Below are 18,270 nucleotides of genomic sequence, written 5' to 3' on the forward strand. Positions count from 1 at the left end.
TGTGGCTTTCAATTCAGGTAGCCAGGCTTGGGCCAGGTACCTGGCCTTGCCTTCTGATGATGCCCTGGATCTCTTTAGAGGAACTTTTTTTGGGCCAGCTGAGATTCCTCACTGTGACTTTAAGTGGAGCTGCCTCTTACTCCTCCTTCCTAGATCCTCATTTGCTATTCTGAAAGCAAAGGTAAGAATGGATGGGTTGAGGCTTCTGGCCACCTGCAGATGAGGAAAAAAATTTATCAATTGATTACACTGAATGGAGTCTATATACTTTAAGACTGAAATTTTTATTTTCATTTGTTTGATAAGCATTTACTGAGCACCCACTAAATGCAAGATGTTGTGGACATATTTATTGAGCAAGTTCCCTACACCTTGAATGTGGGCCTTGTGATTTACTGTGACCAATACAATGTGGTAGAAGTAATATTTTGTGCCAGTTCTTAGCCTAGGCCTTAAGAGCCCTTGCATGCCTCTACTTTCATTCTTACAACCTTGACAGTCCATGGGCTGAGCCCAGGCTAGTCTGCCAGAGGATGAGAGACATATGGCTCAGCCCCCCCCCCCCCACCCGCCCAGCTGACAGCTTGCTAAGCCCCAGAAGCAGGACCTTTTAGCTGCCAGGCTCTTGACTGCAGACGCGTGAATGAGTCAAACTGAACCAGAAGAGCTACACGTGTAATCCCAGCCCAGATTGCTGAGCCATAAAACCGTGAGTTAAAGAAATGGTTGTTTTAAGTCTTACACACACACACACACACACACACTTCCTATTCTTACTGTTAGTGCTTGAGTAACTTAGTCAAATTATTTAACTTGATTGTGCCTCCGTTTCCTCATTTTAAAAATGATTATAAAACATACCTGGCTCATAGGGTTGTTGTTGTTATTAAATGAGATAGCATTTGTAAAGTGCCTTACCTAGGGCTGGGCACATAGTATGCATTCAGAATATGGTGGTAATGATTTTTTTCCTTTTTTTTTTGGCAATGATTTTCCAAGTCAGGACCCATATCTTACTCATCTTTGTTTCTCTAACAGCTAGCGCAGGGTCTTCTTCATAAAAGGAACTCAGTAAATGTGACTATTTGGGGGAACTATAGTAAATTCAATGAGTATTCTGACTATAATCTTCTTAAGATAGTACCATATGTTTACCTAAAAGGCAGTAAGAAATCATCACCTCTATCGCTGTGATTTTAAAAGCAAACAGACAAACAAAAAAATCGTAGTTGTCTTCATTTCCTTGAAACTCAGGATTGATACTGAATTGCTCACTTCTTATCTTCTTGACCCTATCAGCAGCATTCAGTACCAGCTGATCATTCCTTTCTCCTTGAAACACTATCTTCATTTGGCTCCCTGTACACCCACCCTTAATCTGATTTCCCTTCTACTCCACCAGCCACTCATCTGCAGTTTCCTTTTCGAATTCGTCTTTATCTCTTCAGCCTCTAAATGTTAAACTGCTCTAGGGATCAGTCCTTGGTTCTTTTCTCTTCTCCATTTCTATTCCCTCTTGTGGTGATCTCTTTTAGCCTATGGCTTTAAATATTGTCCCTATATACTGGCAATCCCAAATTTATATATCTGTTTCAGGCTTCTCTCCTGAACTTCAGTCTCATAAATCCAACTTTGTATATCTAAGTGCCTACTTGACATCTGTATTTGGTTATTTAATAGGCACCTGGAACTTTATGCATCCAAAAATGAACTCCTGATTCTGTCCCCTTCTATTTCCTCCTAAAATTTTCCCTATCTCAGTATGCAACAACTCCATCTTTCTAGTCTTCTCTACTGTTAGAAGAACCTAAAATGCAATTCTCCTGGGGTATTTCCCAATGTTCTGCTTCATATTACACATAGCAGCCAGGGGTGAAGAAGGGGAGATGAATTGCGACAGTTACAACAATTCTCAGAAGTTGTCAATCTCAGATTGAGCCCATTCGTGATCCTCTGCCTCTGCAGCAAAATTCCCCAGTCCTACTTTGCTTTTCCTTCTGGTCATTCTAGGTGTCAGGACAGATACTATGATAAACTGATTAGTTTTAAGGTGATATTCTTCAACAAGGTTTGTGTCCTTAAAGATCTTCCTCTTTATTAGTGGGTTTCCTTGCTGCTATCTTATAACAAGCCACTTTTCCTTGCTGAATTATTCCAAGATAATATGTACATGTTAACAGAAACCTTCAGTGTCTTTAATTCAAAGCATAAACATTAGCCACCATAGCATGACCAGTTGAGAATATATTATCGGGCAAGATAGTTTTTGGTACCAGTCAAAAATATCATACTTGGCCATCTACTTATATTTCTCATAAACAAATTCCCCCTCTCCATGGAGGCTAGTTCTGGCTCAAAAGTATCATTTTAACATTATTCTATCTTCTTTCCTTCTTAAGAGTTTCATATGCAAGGAGACTAATTCTTTTTCTGGAAAAGTATTCCTGAATGAAATGTAGTCTCTGCCCTTTTTCATAGATTTATCTAGAGTCTGGAAGAGTACTCAAAAGAGGGGTTAATCTGCATGGGTTGGCTTACATTGCATAAAATTTCAAAATTATTTTCCATCCACCTTCTTATCTAATTCCATTACTATCCTAATTCTAATACTATTTTATCCCAATTCTATTACTATTATTACTATTGTATAGTTACCACCACTGCCTTTCATCCCTGCCATGAGCTGGGACCACATCCTTCCAAACTGATTATTTGTATAGCTTCGTAACAGATTCTCTGACTCCCTATTCTTTGCTCTGATTCATTATGCATTCCTCTATTAAAAGATACAAACCCTGATTATCGAATCTGGACTACTTTTTCTTCCTTTAATCCTTTCGCTTTTGCTTTGTATAAGACTTTACAATTTTCAAGGAGTTTTCATATTTATTATATTGCTTAATTCTTATAATAGCCCTGTAAAGTATTATTAATCCTCCTTTAACAGACAAGGCAGCAACACATGTAGAGAGTAACTATTAGCTAAGAAAATCACATGGGCAATGTATATCAGATCTGCAATTCAAACCCAGATCTTTTTTTAAAGTATAGTTGATGTACAATACCTTATAAGTTACAGATGTATTATATAACGATTCAAAATTTTTAAAGGTTATACTTCATTAATAGTTATTATAAAATATTGGCTGTATTCCCTGCATTGTACACATACTCCCAGATCTTCTTTTTCCAACTTGAGCATTTTTAAAAATAGAGACGTTTTTTATTTGACCCAAACTGAATCATTCAAATTCTCCATACCAGGAAATTGGAAATGGTTCACAGAGACTCTGATAAGTTATTGGGAACTAGTGCTAGGAGCTAGGGTGGGCTTTTTCCTATGTGCATGTTCTGGTGTTTACTTCTCGGAGGATCCAAACTGACACACCAGACTGGAGAGAAAGAGAAAAGAAATAGATAATGAAAAATAGGAATGAAGGAAAGAATAACCTTGGTTCTTAACTTTCTGGTTCCTGGTTCCACACACTTGTGTGGCCCAGATACACTTGCTACCCATTCTTGAATCTGTGAGAAATTTCTTTTTAAACAAATTCTGCTTTAAACATTATCAAGTGGATTTTTGCTCTTGCTGCAAAATGATATTTAAAACATGTTATTCTTGGGAGTTCCCTGGTGGTCTAGTGGTTAGGATTTGGTGCTTTCACTGTCGAGGCCCAGGTTCAATCCCTGGTCAGGGAACTGAGATCCTGCAAGCCATGTGGTGTGGCCAAAAAACAAACAAATAAACAAAAAACAATAAACCCCTAAATCTTAAAAAAAAAATGTTATTCTTTCCACCCATTTTTTCCCTTCTTACCTCCATGTCTTTGTTCATGACATGCCTTCTGCCTGGAAAACTTTCTTATTCTATTCTCTCTCTTTCAAAATTCTGCCATCCTTCAAGTCCCAGTTGAAATACCATGTCTCTCTGTCTTCCTTAATGACTTCTTCATTCATTCCTGGAATGAACAATCACTCTGTGTAACTATAGATTCAATTTATATCAACAATATAATACTCATCATAAACTGCTTTATAGAATTATTTGTGTGTATGTCTCATCTAGCCTACTGTTGAGGAAACCTCTTGAGCGTAGAAAGCATAGCATATTAATTATTTTGTCCCCCCACTGAGCCAACACAAGGCAGTTGTTCAAGTATTTGTAAGAGGATATACAATGAATGAATATACAAAGACCCTGACCCACGCAGTTCTAAAAGGGACTGAGGCCTAAGGCATATCTGGATGTCAAAAGTGGAGCCATCTGTGATATACACCTAACTATTCTCACAAAGTCAGTACCAATGGATTTTCCTATTGGCTTATACTATATTTGGAGTGAGATAATAAAATTACTGACCTAATAGCTATTTAAACTGTTGGTGCCTCAAGACAGAACAGAGGTGAGATGAGTCAAAATGGTTAATAGCCTCCTAGATGCAAAGGGAAAAATTTAGCCCAGAATTTCCTAAACTGCGTTCAGTTCTGAGATAAGAAACAATAGCCATTTATTATAGAACTTATGGTTGTATAGTGAAAATATTGACGATGACAGTAATATTGATTTCTGAATTTATTTAGTATTTGTATCAATAATTCCTGCACACAGAAACAATATTAACTCCAAATGTGACTGGCAATTATGGTTAAGAAGATAATATTTTATCTATCACTACACATATACATATGTCACTATGGTGAAACTACTTTATAATTATTAAATTTTTATTACAATGCATTTTTAATTAAAATTTTTTTTTTTTTTTTTTTTGGTCTTGCCACACAGCATGCAGGATCTCAGTTCCCTGACCAGGGATCGAACCTGCTCCCCAACATTGGAATTGCGGAGTCTTAACCATTGGACTGCCAGTGAAGTCCCTAAAACGCATTTTTAAACATTATATGGCTAATATTTTTTAAACTCTTTCATGAGATGGTTTGTACTGTGAGCAGTCGTAGCTCACACCCTCAACACGCTTGCCCTTCTCTCCTTTGGTATTTACTTGGCAAAACTCTAAGCCTGCTGTAATACAACTTCCCACCTCCTCAGTGCCTGCACCTAATCAGCTAGAGAAAAAAAGTCATCATGCTGACTGGACTCACTTTAAAATTATGGCCTCAAGTTTCAAGTGGATTCTCAGTGTTACCCAAGCATTCTTTACATTTCCCTAGTCATTTGTCTCTCCCATTCTTCCAGATGACGCCATTCCCCTCAAGAATCTTCCTCCCTTCTCCCTCTCAGCTGATGACCTTTCTTTTTATTTCTGAGAAAAAAGCAGCAGTCAGAAGGGAACTTTCACAGCTTCTCACCACTAATTCCACCCACATACTTGCATTTCACCTTCCCTCCTATTATGAAGGCTGAACTGTTCCTGTTTCTGTTTGAATCCAAACTCTCCTCTTGTGCTCTGGGTCCTACCTCCTTTTGCCCATTCAAGAACTTTGCTCTTAAAATTATCCCATCTCTTTCCTGTATCAATTTTTCCCTCCCTGTGGGATCATTAACACTAACATACAACTATATTTAATATCTCTTAATTAATAAAAGAAACCCTCTCGATCTCACAACCCCCTTTAGCCACTCCCCCATTTCTTTACTCCTCTTTACAGAAAAACTCAGAAGAATTTTTCATATGTGCCGTCCCATATCATTAACTCTCATTCTATCTTGAATTTACTCCAATTACATTTTTTCCCCTCACCATTTCACTGGTAATACTCTCATCAAATATACCTTTGCTCTCCATATCACTAAACCCAATGATAAAATCTTCTTCATTATGCTTCACCTTTTAGTAGTATTCAATGCAGTTGACCTTTTTGCAACACATTCTACTTTGGCTTCCAAGAAACTTCTCTCTCCTGGTTTTACCCCATCTCTGGATCCTTCTTCACAGTGTACTTTTTTTGTTCCTCCTCATTATTTTGACAAGTAAATGTCAAAGTTGGAGTTCCCCCAAGGCTCAGTTCTCCTCTGTCCTCATTTCCTAGGAGATCTAACCAGTTTTGTGGCTTTGCAAACTATATATATGACTTTTCCTCTTTCTTTTACTTCCTTTTCCTTCCCAAAGCCATTAGGTAGGATAGAGCAAGGCTGGCATTGGGTCTGAGTTGGGAAGAATCAGAGAGCTCAGAGAGGGGTTTGGGGGCCATATGTGAAAGGAGGTGCCTATATTAGAGGACTGCCGAGTATGGACAGTCATAGACTGATTGAAGTGAGGAGGGTACCCATGCAGAGGGGCAGCCTGACACGGGCTATCAGGGATCCACACAGAAAACTGGCCATGCATGAGGGGTCAAAGCCTCAGCAGTATGAGGAGGACATTCATATCGTAGGGGCAGACAAGAGTTGTTGTCAGAGCCTGAATGGGTGAGGAGGATATCTATGTAGAAAAGGGAGTGGTGGTGACTCTGGAAGATCTGTTACTTACCAGGGAGTTGATTACATAAGTAAATACATTAAAAAGTTGGAACCAGGTTTCCCACTATCAGATGGAAAAAAAAGAAAACTAGAATAAACATTGTGGTGTTGGATTATTATTGGAGGTATTTGTGTGAATTCATGATTATGTATCCAGAAAGATGATAGATAGATAGATAGATATAAATAGATATAAAATAAATATAGATCTAAAAGTGTATATGTGGTTTTTACCTCTATATTTCCTAGCTCTGCCCACTGAAAGGGCCTGGGAGTAACAACACCCCAATACAATTGAGCACATCTATTCCCCAGATTTTGGCTTCTAAATACCATTCTCCACAACTGTAACCAGGCTTCTTGGAGAACTGGCTGATTCCAGTACTGGGGCAGCAAAAGTGCAAGATAAGCTTGGAACATCTTGCTGAGCCAGAAAGCAAAGTGCCCCAGGAATGATGGTGGTGGCGGGGTGTATATCACAGAATCCAGCCTGAAAGGTCTCCATGGGCAAATCTGGTCCATTTTGAGCATTAAATTAAATATTGATGGAAATAGATTACAACCCATTACATAAAATAAGAAACCACGAGTCAATATATGGAAAGCTTTGACTAAGAAAGAAGAGGAGGTCTTTGAAGTAATATCCCTCAAAAGGCAGAGTTTTAGGGGTGAGTAATGGTGGTTATATTTTATGCTGGTTAGAGAAAAAAGTAATAAGGTAATCATGCCAGAGATACAAGTCTATTATATGCCTGCACGTTTTCTTTTCTTCTTTCTGTTTATCCACTTAGAAAAAAAGGAAAGTCTTTAGATAAGAGAAAGTTAAAATATGTAGAAGCAAGATGTAGAGAATGGACATATGAACACCAAGGGGGGAAAACTGCGGTGGGGTGGGGATGGTTGTGTGCTGAATTGGGCGATTGGGATTGACATGTATACACTGATGTGTATAAAATTGATGCCTAATAAGAACCTGCAGTATAAAAAAACAAACAAACAAAACAACTAATACTAAACTTTCATTGGGTTATTTGTATGGAAATATGTTAATATAAATGTTTCAGACATTAAAAAAAAAATGAAAAAAAAATATGTAGAAGCAGTAACACATATATCAAGAAGGGCTTTTGATTCTTAAAGAGGTGTTTGATTTTAAAGAGGGCCACCAAATATGTATTCTGAAAGATTTTTTTACTCTGAGAGGAAGAATTTAGGATTTGTTAGAGGAAGGTTTCTTAGTTCTGAAAGTATTCATGGTGGAGTGGGGAAGAGGATGTAGGAATTCAAAGAAACTACTGATAAGTTACCGATCAGAGAGAAAAATACCAAATTTTACTTTGAATATAAGTGACCACTTTGTGATTATTATCACCAGCTTATATTCCTGTTGTTCTAATAAAGGATTTTATTTTTTAAATCATAATTTTTTGGAAAATATGCTAGTTTTCTCTTGGTTAAACGAGTATCTGAAAAACCTGGCTCTTTGAATCCTGAAGCTGTAACAAATGTAACAGGAAGTTGCATAGGAAATTGTGACTGAAGCACTCCAACGCAACAGGTGTGGTTTTTCAGAGTGAAGTACCAGACCACCAAGCAGAAATTTCAAACAAATTTCCACTGATTAGATGGTTCTTAAAAACCACGAGGGTCAGACAGCTGGATAGTGAGACTGCATTTGCGAAGAGGCGTTCTTTAGAGAAAGCCACGCTGTGCATCCTAAGCCCTCTCACAAAGGTAAAGGAGGAGAGGGTGCTTGCCCTTTCACCTCCAGCCTAGTGAGGGTGGAATCTTACAGGATTATTCAGAGAACCGTGGTGGGAAGGAAGGAGAATAAAGGACTGAGGTCTGACTCCCCCCAACACTGCCCCGGGAAAATCTAGATGGCCAGAAAGAGATGGCCTGGCAGGCTCTTTGTTATTGGAGAAGCTATACCCAATAGTACTGGGACCGGTAAGCTCTCTTAGAGTTTGTCAGGACAAAGGATGCATAAAGCGTCCCACAGAGCAGATGTGGGCCACGCAAGGGAGAAAGAATCAGTCCAGAGATCTTTTTGACTCCTGTCCAAGAAGAACTGACTAAAACATCAGTTGGGCTCTGACAGAAAGAACCGAATGGTGTGGATGTCCAAGAAATCTGAGGATAAGGGAAAAGTGGCAGCAAGAGGAATAGGATATATGCCCAGTGTCAGGAGTTATTGGAGGAGCTGTGGCTTGATTGGTCAAGCATGTGAACTCCTGAAGACAAATAATCAGTTTTAAACATCTGTGAGTCCCAAAGAATACAAAGTCATCTTACTATAATGCCAGCCAATTAAGGGACATTTCTGCTCCCTTTTCCCTATTCGTTCCCTGTACTCCAACCCAGAGAGTCAGTAACAACAGCTACTGAGTAGGGAAGAAAGCAAGTAGGAAAGAGAGAAGCAGCTGACCACATTCCGTTTCTCTAAGGCTTTCCTTTCTAAATGTCAAACTGAGGCTGAATTTTGTGATTTGAAGTGATTGTAAGATAAGTGAGCAGAAAAGTCATGAGACTTGCTGGAATTTTCTTCTTAGTGGCAGAGGGTAAAAATCACCCCTCTGAATTAATTTCAAGAGAACAGTTATGTTTTGACTATATCTCACAAGTCACACTATCTCAATGTAATGAGTACACAGATTTTCCACTGTACGGTTAGTGGAAACCTTTCAGAACTCGCAGGTTCAGGTTTTAGGAGGAAATAAGCACTGCAAACCCAAATTTATAAAATAAAAAATTTACAATTCCTGTATTAGTTTTATTCACCAGTCACTACAATAGAATCCTGAAATAAATGAATATAGAATATTCAAACCTTATGGAAAAATAAATGTAAAATTTGAATGAGAAAATTCAACCTCCCTAAGGCAGAGAGAAAATTCAGTGTACTTTCAGTAAAAAGAATATCAAACTCAAATCGACATAAAACATGCATTTTAGCCATGGTTATTAAGACAAAATAATTACTGAAATTCTCATCCAACCTTCCTGTATCAGCTATCCTAGGTATAATGGGTCTAAATAAAGAATTTCAATTTTAAAGGAATTACAGTATTACGAAACTATTTTAACTATTCTAAAATCCTGTGAATCAATGAAGGAGTATGACCTTAAAATAAGGTTTAAGTATTGTAGCAGTGGTTAGATTTAGGTTCAGCTGCAGTGAGTAAAACCAAAAATAAAAAAATAGTAATGGATTAAAAATACAAGGTTTCATTCTGTATAAATGAAGTTTGGAAGTTGGTGTTCCAGGTGGGTTGGAGGTTCTACAAAGTCATCAGTTCATCTCTCCTTCCAGTTCATCTAAACTGCTCTGAGTTCAATACTTCACCATTCCTATGGTGTGCGTTTGTACTCTCGTTCAAGACGATTGCTAGATTCAACCACCACATCTATGTTCAGGGGAGCAGGAGGAATGAAAGGAGAGGAGCCCATTCCTTTTCTTTGAAGATAATTTCTCAGTTACTTCTCTTTTGCCAGAGTACATAGCTGCAAGGGAGTCCAGGAATTGCAATCTTTTAACTATGCACATTCTAATCTTGAATAAATTTGGGATTTTGTTATTAAGGTGGAAAGAGAAAATGAATGTTGAGGCAAGAAGTTAGGAGTCACTGGCATAGAGGCAAATATATTTCTTCTAATAAAGTAGCTAGGTCAAGCATTGATTGCTGATAAATAAGAATTATTGATAGAGATCCTTAATTGTATTGTTGATACAATTTTTAAAAAATTTTTGCTTTCTCTATGCAGAGAACATTTCTGTCGCTTGCAAACAAAGAAAGTAATTTATGATAAATTATCAGGAAACTCAGTAATTTGTTATATTACTTAAGTTCTCTGTTTCATTGAGAAGAGAAGCATTTCCAAGACAAATGTATGAATGCATTTTCAATTTTTCAAACAATAAACATCTACTAAATGTTTGGGTACTAGGGAAAAAAAAAAGACATGATTTTTGTCTTCAAAGAGATAAAATCTAGTGGAGATAGATAGTCATGAAAAAATTTAAAGGTAAGAAAGTGTTATAGGTGCTGTAAGGAAGTATGTACCAGGTGTTGTGGGGATACAGAAGAGAGAGATATTAGTTCTACAAAAGAGATTGAAGGGTATGTATCCAAAGTAAAGCACAAAGTGACAGTGAAATTAAATTAAAAATTATTATGCCATTTTAAATATACCAAACGGCATAGAGAATAACATAATGAACATCACTCATTCTCCATTTATCTTATGAAATAAGATATTATGAATATGATCACAGGATATACTTTTTATGAAAAATACTCCTCAACTTTGGTATGAAGTTTGAAATTATTAGCAATGATGTATATAGGTATAAATATCATAAACAAATGATCTTCCACTAGAGGTTGTTATTGTCATCAAATCAAAGTATAAAGAGTAGTGAGAATCTTCCTGAAATTGGAGAAGTATTAGAGAAAGTGTTGGGAATCTTTTAATATATTCTAAAGCAACAGTGTCATTTGATAATTCTCAATTACTTTAATGTTAGACTCTCATAGAACTTTGACATAAATCTGTTTTTCAAATTTGCAGCTTATTTTTTAATGTGGCAAAGAGAAAAGGGACTAAAAGAATGTCTTGGGGGAGGGGTGGGAGGTGGTGGAGAGGGTGGATTTCCCATGAAAGTATTTGTAATTTTTGAAGTTGCTTAGAACATATGTATTTAAGGAATAATTACAAAACACATGTATTTAAGGAATATTTCTGGGACTTCCCTGGCAGTCCAGTGTTTAGGACTCCATGCTTCCACTGCAGAGGGCACGGGTTCAATCCCTGGTTGGGAAACTAGGATCCCACGTGCCACATGGCCAAAAAAAAAAAAAAAAAAGAAAAATAGAATATTTCTTATATGTCCAAAATCTAAATTCTAGTCCTCTGGCAAGTACTTCAAGGGAACTTGGGGTCACTGCCAAAGCTATGTTTGCATGCTTGGGGTCAGGAGTTCATCAGGGAGCAAGAACTCTGCTAAAATGGCTGACATCACATCAACACAGAGGCAGGCTCCCCTCTTTGTATAGTTTCTTTACATTGTTAAAAAATAGAGTTCCTTTTCAATAGTTTCTTTATATTGTTAAAAAGGAATTTTTAAAAAAATTTGTTAAAAAATTAATCAAATTCAGAATAAAATGGCAAAGTCAAAAGTTGGCTGACGAAGACTCTCTACATTTCCAAAAATATTAACATGCTAGATAATAATGTAAAAAATTGAAAAAAACATATGTTGACAATTTCAATATTTTGAAATCAAAAAAGGGGAAATTGCCAGGTTCTAGAAAAAGGAAAACAGAAAAATGGAGTATTAGAGGGAGCTGAAGCCAAGTACATGCTGAAGCCCAATGGCTCACGCGGATACTGGAACTGGAAGCATGTCGTGAGACTGGAAGACTAAAAAGCAATGGCTATTGATACAGGAACAGCGAGGATGAATCTCAGAGTAATTCCACTGAGCGAAAGAAGCAACACCGAATAGAATACCTATTGTGTGATTCTATTTATAGAAAACTCTAGAACACGCAAACTAATCTAGAATGACAGCAGATCAGTGGTTGCCTGAGGATGGGGGAATAGGAGAGACAACTTACAAAGAGGCACAAGGAAACTTTTTTCGGAGATAAATACGTTTGCTATCCTAACTGTTGTGATGGTTTCACAGGTGTATACATGTCAAAACTTGTCAAATTGTATACTTTACATATGTAGAGTTCATTGTATGGCAGTTATACTGCATGAAGCTGTTAAAAAACAAACAAACAAAATGAAGATTCAAGCAATTTAAGCATATCCTCCTTCCTATTTTTATTTATGCAATATATTTGTTGAAGGAACTTGGTGGTTTGTCCCATAGAGTTTCCCACATTCTGGATTTTATTGATTGCAAAAAAAAAAAAAAATCCTTACCTTTTAGAATTATATAATGAAATATATATTTATCTTTTTTTTATAGGTGAAATCCATGTGAGGGGTAGGGAAGAGGAGATTGGCCATATGGTGATAATTGTTCAAGCTGAATGATTGGCACATGAAGACATTATACTATTCTCTCTACTTTTTATGTGCTTAAACATTTTTTGTAATAAAAAGTTAAAATAAAACAAGTCCCAAGTCTCACCCCAGAGTTACTGAATCTCTTCGGGGTTGAGTATAGAATCTGCATTTAAAAAATAAACTCCCAAGGTGATTTTGTTATACATTAATGAGGATCACTGCCCCAGACCAAGAAAAGGACTCTGATAGTGAAGTGAATTTCAGACTCCTGCCACAAGGCATGGGAATAGTTTTTGGTAGGTGTCCTTTTCATTTCTTATCGAATCACAAAAGTAGTACATCAGCTCTTCTTCTTCAGAGAGATATTTATGGCTCTGCTTGCCTCTTCTACTGCTGAGGAAATTTTCTTATCCTTATATACATATTGTTTGATTTCGTTCTTATTCAGTCTTAAAAGGGTGATTATAATATTTGTTTGATTTATCATATAGGCTTAGTATGATTTGCCTGAATTACTCTGAATTTCAGCCCTGCATAGAACTGTGAAATATAAAAATTTGTCTTCTATATCTGTAGTTAATTCTATTACATCTTTGCTGTCTCTGTGATTCCTTCCTTCCTCAGGTTCCCATTGTCTCTTTTTCTATCTTCCCACTAGTAAAAAAACCGTATGATAAACTCATTTATACAAGATTACTGATTAGAGTCATGAAGTGCTCTTCTCAGGGTAAGTTGATTTAAATAGGGCATAGGACTGAAGTCAAAGTTTTAAAAAAAGTATAGTGAAGGATTCTAAGGCATAAGTTAACCTAGTCAGGGAAGGATTTTGGGGTGATGGTGGTGAAGTTCCTTTCAAGATCCTGTAAAATTTTATCACGTAGGTTGTTACCTATTCATCCCATTGGAAGTGTATCCTTAAAGAGTCAAATAATGCAACTACAGCCTTTTCTTCTGTAACATGCATGGAAAATTTAGCTTTGGCTGCAAGTAATAAAGAGCCAACTTCAAACTTTCTTAAGTAGCTAAGAAAATTTATTGGCTCAGGGAAGTTACTAAATCCAGAGGAAGGTGGTAGGTTTCAATCTGGGTTCAAGCTCTTGCACCATGTGTCAGCTTTAACCGCAGGCTGGCTTCCCTCATGGTAGCAAAGTGGCTACAATAACTGTGGGACTCACATGCATCCATCACACCAGGCAGAGAGAGAGAGAGAGAGAGAGAGAGAGACAGACAGAGAGACAGAGAGAGAGAGACAGAGACAGAGACAGAAACAGAGAGAGGACTTTTCTTCTCCCAACAAACACAAGATCTGGCCTTCCTTATGACTGGACCAATTTAGACTTGTGTTAGTGTCTATCACTGACAGAGTCAGGTGAGGACCTGATTAGGCTGATTATGTACCTCAGTTAGGGTCTACACTTGGAGCTGGAGCTGGGCCTGTTCCCATTCAAATCATTAGCTAACTTACAATTGCAGAGGGGTGGAAATGCACACTTGGGTGGGAGTCAACCAATAGTGCTCATTATAAACGCAATATAATAATATTCCACTCCATTAAATACCATAGTTTAAACTCTTCCATTTTTGTTCAACATTGAACTTGTTTCCAGTTTTTGATACAGTATTATGATATTTTAAATTTGGAATTGCAGACCCACATGAAGGAAACAGAGCAGTGTAAGGTACAATAAGGAATGTAAAGACTCTGGAAAAGAGACAAAGCATGTCCTGTAGCTTACTGTCCTCATGTGAAAATGTAAGCCCACTGTTTCCAAATCTTCCACTTTTTAAAAAGAACCCCGAAAAGCATGTGAAATCTTCTGGCTTTTAACTGTGGCTAATTTTTTAAGCACCATGCAGGCCAAGCAAAATGCATTTGTGGGTTAGATCTGGACCTAGGCCACCAGTTTCTGTCATGTTATGAATCGTGTTAGAACATTTTATAACACCTCCCCTCAAAGTAAGAGCTTCAGTCCTTTCATGGACCAGGGCTGCTAGTGTATGCTTAGTACTAAGAAAGTCATAGTGGGGAGAGAAGTGAGCATCACACATTATAGGAAGAATGCTTTGTTATTAGTTCTTTGGCATGTACTTAGAACTGTTTTTCTGGTAGTGAGGATGAGTTTGTACCAAATCACCTTCACTGTCTCTTATCTAGGTTCTCTTGTGACTTGTCTCTTATCTAGGTTCTCTTGTGACATCTCTTATCCAAGTTCTATTGTGAGGAACAGCTCGGTTTTACAGAATGACCCCTGGTGATTAGAGGTGTAACATGTGGCCATGGGACAGAGTTCTTTTCCTTGTAGCAAGCTGGCACATCAATTGATCCTATAACAGTGACTTGGCTGTTATGCTCCACTTTAATAGGAGAATTAACTGGCAACAGCCAATGGTGGACACTGTTATTGCTGCCGAAGGCATATGGTCATGAATTTGGGAACACTAAACTTATTTGGGACTTGTGATTTAAAAATTTTATTTCCTTTTTCAGGGGCTGTTTCTTATTGAATGCAGATAATTATCACAGTGTTGCCATTTTTGTCAGAAAGCTTTTTTCTGGTTAGCAGATACCAGAAGGCAGAAACTGTCTTTTTCATCTATTGACTTTCTTATGGTGTCCAGTGTAACTTTACTAGTATTTCGTTTAGTAGAGGCTAAGTACATAGTTGTTGGCTTATTTATTAATAGATACAGATGTTTTGAGTTATATTTAACTTTATTAAATATCAAAAGACCAGCACTTATTGGGTCAGGCCCAGAGCTAGGTAGTCTCTTGGGATACAGAGCTTAAAGAAGCCCAGCAGGTAGGGGAAACACAAAACATTTGCAATACTCTTAGTATGTCCCAGCATCTATAAACATTTAAATTAGGAAAAAGGCGTGGTGGGGGGGCGCAGTGTGTGTGTGTGTGTGTGTGTGCGTGTGTGTGTAGAACTTGAGAGGGCTCTTTGGACAAATGTCTTATTTCTCAGGTAGCTTTTGGATCTAGGTGGGGAAATGAGTGCAGGGGAATTGAGGTAGGACAGAGGGAGAATTTTAAAGAAGTCACTCTAGAGCAGAAATCATTGGACATACACTTAACTCTTGCTGCAATATATTCACTTATTCATACTATAACATTAATGGAGTACTTTCTATGAGTCAGACACTATGCTAGGCATGGTGGAAGATAAAAATGAAGGAGGGCCTCAAAGATTCTCTAGTGGGATAAAGTATTGCACAGATTTACCCAGGTAAGGCTGAATATATTGGGCGCCACAAACCTATAGAAACAACGTGCTAAGGAAATTCAGAAAATTTCCTGGTCATTTTTGCCTGCAGCATCTGGGAAGGAGGATATCCACAGTTGACGGATCAGTACAATATTAGTAGATGAAAAAGAGTTAGCTAGCTTATTTTATCTCTACTAGTTTGTGCCCCCAAATTTATGACCCCAAAGGATAAAAAGGTGCAAATGAGGGTACGTTTTCTTCATAAATACATAATAGTGCTTCCTGTTCACTCCACGCAGGTTATTTTCCTCTTCAATCTCCCCTGAGTCTCACACAACGAACCGGCAAGGGAGCACTTCATAAGTACACAAGACACCTTGAAAGAGGCACAGAAAAGAGTAACTGGCGAGAAAAGTTAGTATTCTTTAAAAGGTGACTTCCCTGAGGGTTACCGGGCATTATTAAGAATGAAAATATATGTAAGCCAGGTTTATGAGCAAGAACACAATCGCCCCAAACTCAGAATTATCTAAGAGCTCGGTAACCGCCGGGTAGGGCTTCAGGCCAACTCGCTCGGGGCTCGGGGCCGGCCTCAGCTAGCCCGCGCGGGCTGGCTCACGGCGCGGTTACCCTCCGGGAGGTTCTGAAGCGCCACGAGCGCCTCTAGCCCCTTCGCGGGTCCCTACTCGTAACAAGCCAGGTCGGCCGGGTCTCCACTCGCGGGCCCTAACCCACCCACGGCCAGGTGGGGACGTGTACGCGCGTGCGCGCCCTCCGCCCAGGGCAGAGAAGGCGCCTCCGCCCTCAGGAGCGCGCACGCCGCGCCGAGGGGCCCGGACGCGCGCGCTCCCGATTCGCCACCGCCTCCTACTCCTCCTCCTCCCCGGCCCGCCCCCTCCCTCGCCTCTTCCTGCCGGGAGGCCCTCCTCCCCTCCCCTCTCCGCTCCCTCCGCCCTGCTCCCTCCGCCCTCCCAGGGCTCTGGCGGCGGCAGAGTGAACGGGACGGGCCCGGTCGCAGAGCGCGGGGCGGCGGGTGGGACCCGGGCGCCTGGCAGAGTTGTTCCGGCCCTGCCCGCGGAGACGTGAGGAGGTGAGGCGAGGGCGGCCTCCGAGGGGCCGGCGGGCAGACAAGAGACTGGGAGCCGGGCTGGGGGTGCTGGCGCCGGGGCAAGCCGGGGAGGGTAGCGGTGGGGGCCAGGCCCGGCACGGGATGCGAGAGGACCTCGGGAGGAAGGCTCAGGGAGGGTTCGGGACTGTCGGTGGCTTCCCGGACATCGCGGTTCTCCCGGGCGGCGGCTCTTCGCGGCCCGGGCGGGTCGGCTGTCGGGGTCGGCGCCCCTCACCTGGGGGCGGGGTTGGTGACTTGGAAGCTCGTTTCCAGCTGTGCCCTCCTGACATCGCCGCCGCCTCCGCCGCTGCCGCCCGCTGCTGCGCCGTGGCTGCTGCCGGGTTCGCAGTCCCAGCAGCCCCACGTCCGGGGGGCGTGTGGTTAGGTTATTTTCTTACCCACATTCAGGCATCTGTTCGTGACCGCGTCTTGCCCTCGCGCTCCCCCTGTCTCCGCCCGGGTCTTTGCTCCTCTCCTGCTGTTGATGCTTGTGGTTTTGCTGGATGGGATAGGCTGCGTCCTGGGCAGATCTCTACTTGCAAGAAATGCCCCGCTTCAAAGTTGACCTCCTGGCCATGCCAAACAACCCCCGTCCAGGTTGTGGGTGCTCAGTGTCCTGATAACTGAGTCAAAGTTTCTGAGACTGGGCTGGTAGTTTGCACTGGTCGCCAACGGTGCAGGACTGGGCAGTGCGTCAGCATGTGGAAAGGGGCCACTGGCCAGCGGGAGGTGTCCGGGTGCTAGGGGACTGGACCGACAGGGTTTGTTTCTGATCCAGGGCAGTGTGTCCAGGTGCTTCTGTATTCTCCTTATACTTCTCAGGATCATCTTAGAAAATGTACCAAAATTCACCTGGTCACTTGCAGAACTGAGGGTTTCATGTAAGTGATAAGAATTGTCAACCTCATTATGCTAACGGTAAGGAGAACTTTTGCTTGCCGGACAGATTTCAGCGCTGACTGGAAACTGATTTCAGGGTCTGCATTTTTGGTACAGGAAGGTTTAGGGATTTTTAAAAATACATTTAAATTATCTTGTACATGGTGGGAGGTAAGTAGTTGCTTCTTAACGATTCTGACAACACGATATCGTGAAAACCTTTTGACTTTTCTCATAATAGTGTTTATATGTGGCTTCTGCTGCACTTCTGTAGAATATCCAGTAGTATGATGTCAGAAGATACAAACATGAAGTTTGCTTGTGGTCAAATTGGAAGTGGATTTTGTGCATGGAAAATATTGGTCCACAAGTTGCTCCTACTGGAAAACTGGCCTGTGATTCGTTATCTCAACAGAGTTCCATTTGAAACTGACAACGAAATTACAAAGGAGAAAGACCAGATGAATTTAATGTATGCATTATCTTCAAATTGTATTAAATGCTTGCTTGGTTGGGGAGTTAGTTGAGACTGAGTTAGACTGATGTGTCTATTAAATCAGGTCAAAATGTGCCCTGGTATTATGTATTAACAAGTCATCTGGAGAGAAGTGGATGTAGTCTTTATAGGT

The 18,270-nt window shown here is 40.0% G+C and overlaps 1 protein-coding gene across 3 annotated transcripts in view; it reads left to right on the forward strand.

The window, feature by feature from the left end:
• The window catches only part of RABGAP1L (RAB GTPase activating protein 1 like), a 783,585-nt gene that overhangs the window by 92,964 nt on the left and 672,351 nt on the right, over positions 1-18,270 (forward strand). Inside the window, exon 1 of one of the 3 annotated variants that reach the window (XM_059936830.1) lies at positions 16,616-16,744. The exons of the other annotated variants lie outside the window; for them this stretch is intronic. The gene's annotated coding sequence lies outside the window, so the exon portion shown is untranslated. Of the gene's footprint in view, positions 1-16,615; positions 16,745-18,270 lie in introns of those variants that run through there. 3 annotated transcript variants of the gene reach the window in all.

The sequence above is a fragment of the Balaenoptera ricei genome, chromosome 1 (genome assembly GCF_028023285.1).
Source record: "Balaenoptera ricei isolate mBalRic1 chromosome 1, mBalRic1.hap2, whole genome shotgun sequence".
Classification (NCBI taxonomy): Eukaryota; Metazoa; Chordata; class Mammalia; order Artiodactyla; family Balaenopteridae; genus Balaenoptera; species Balaenoptera ricei.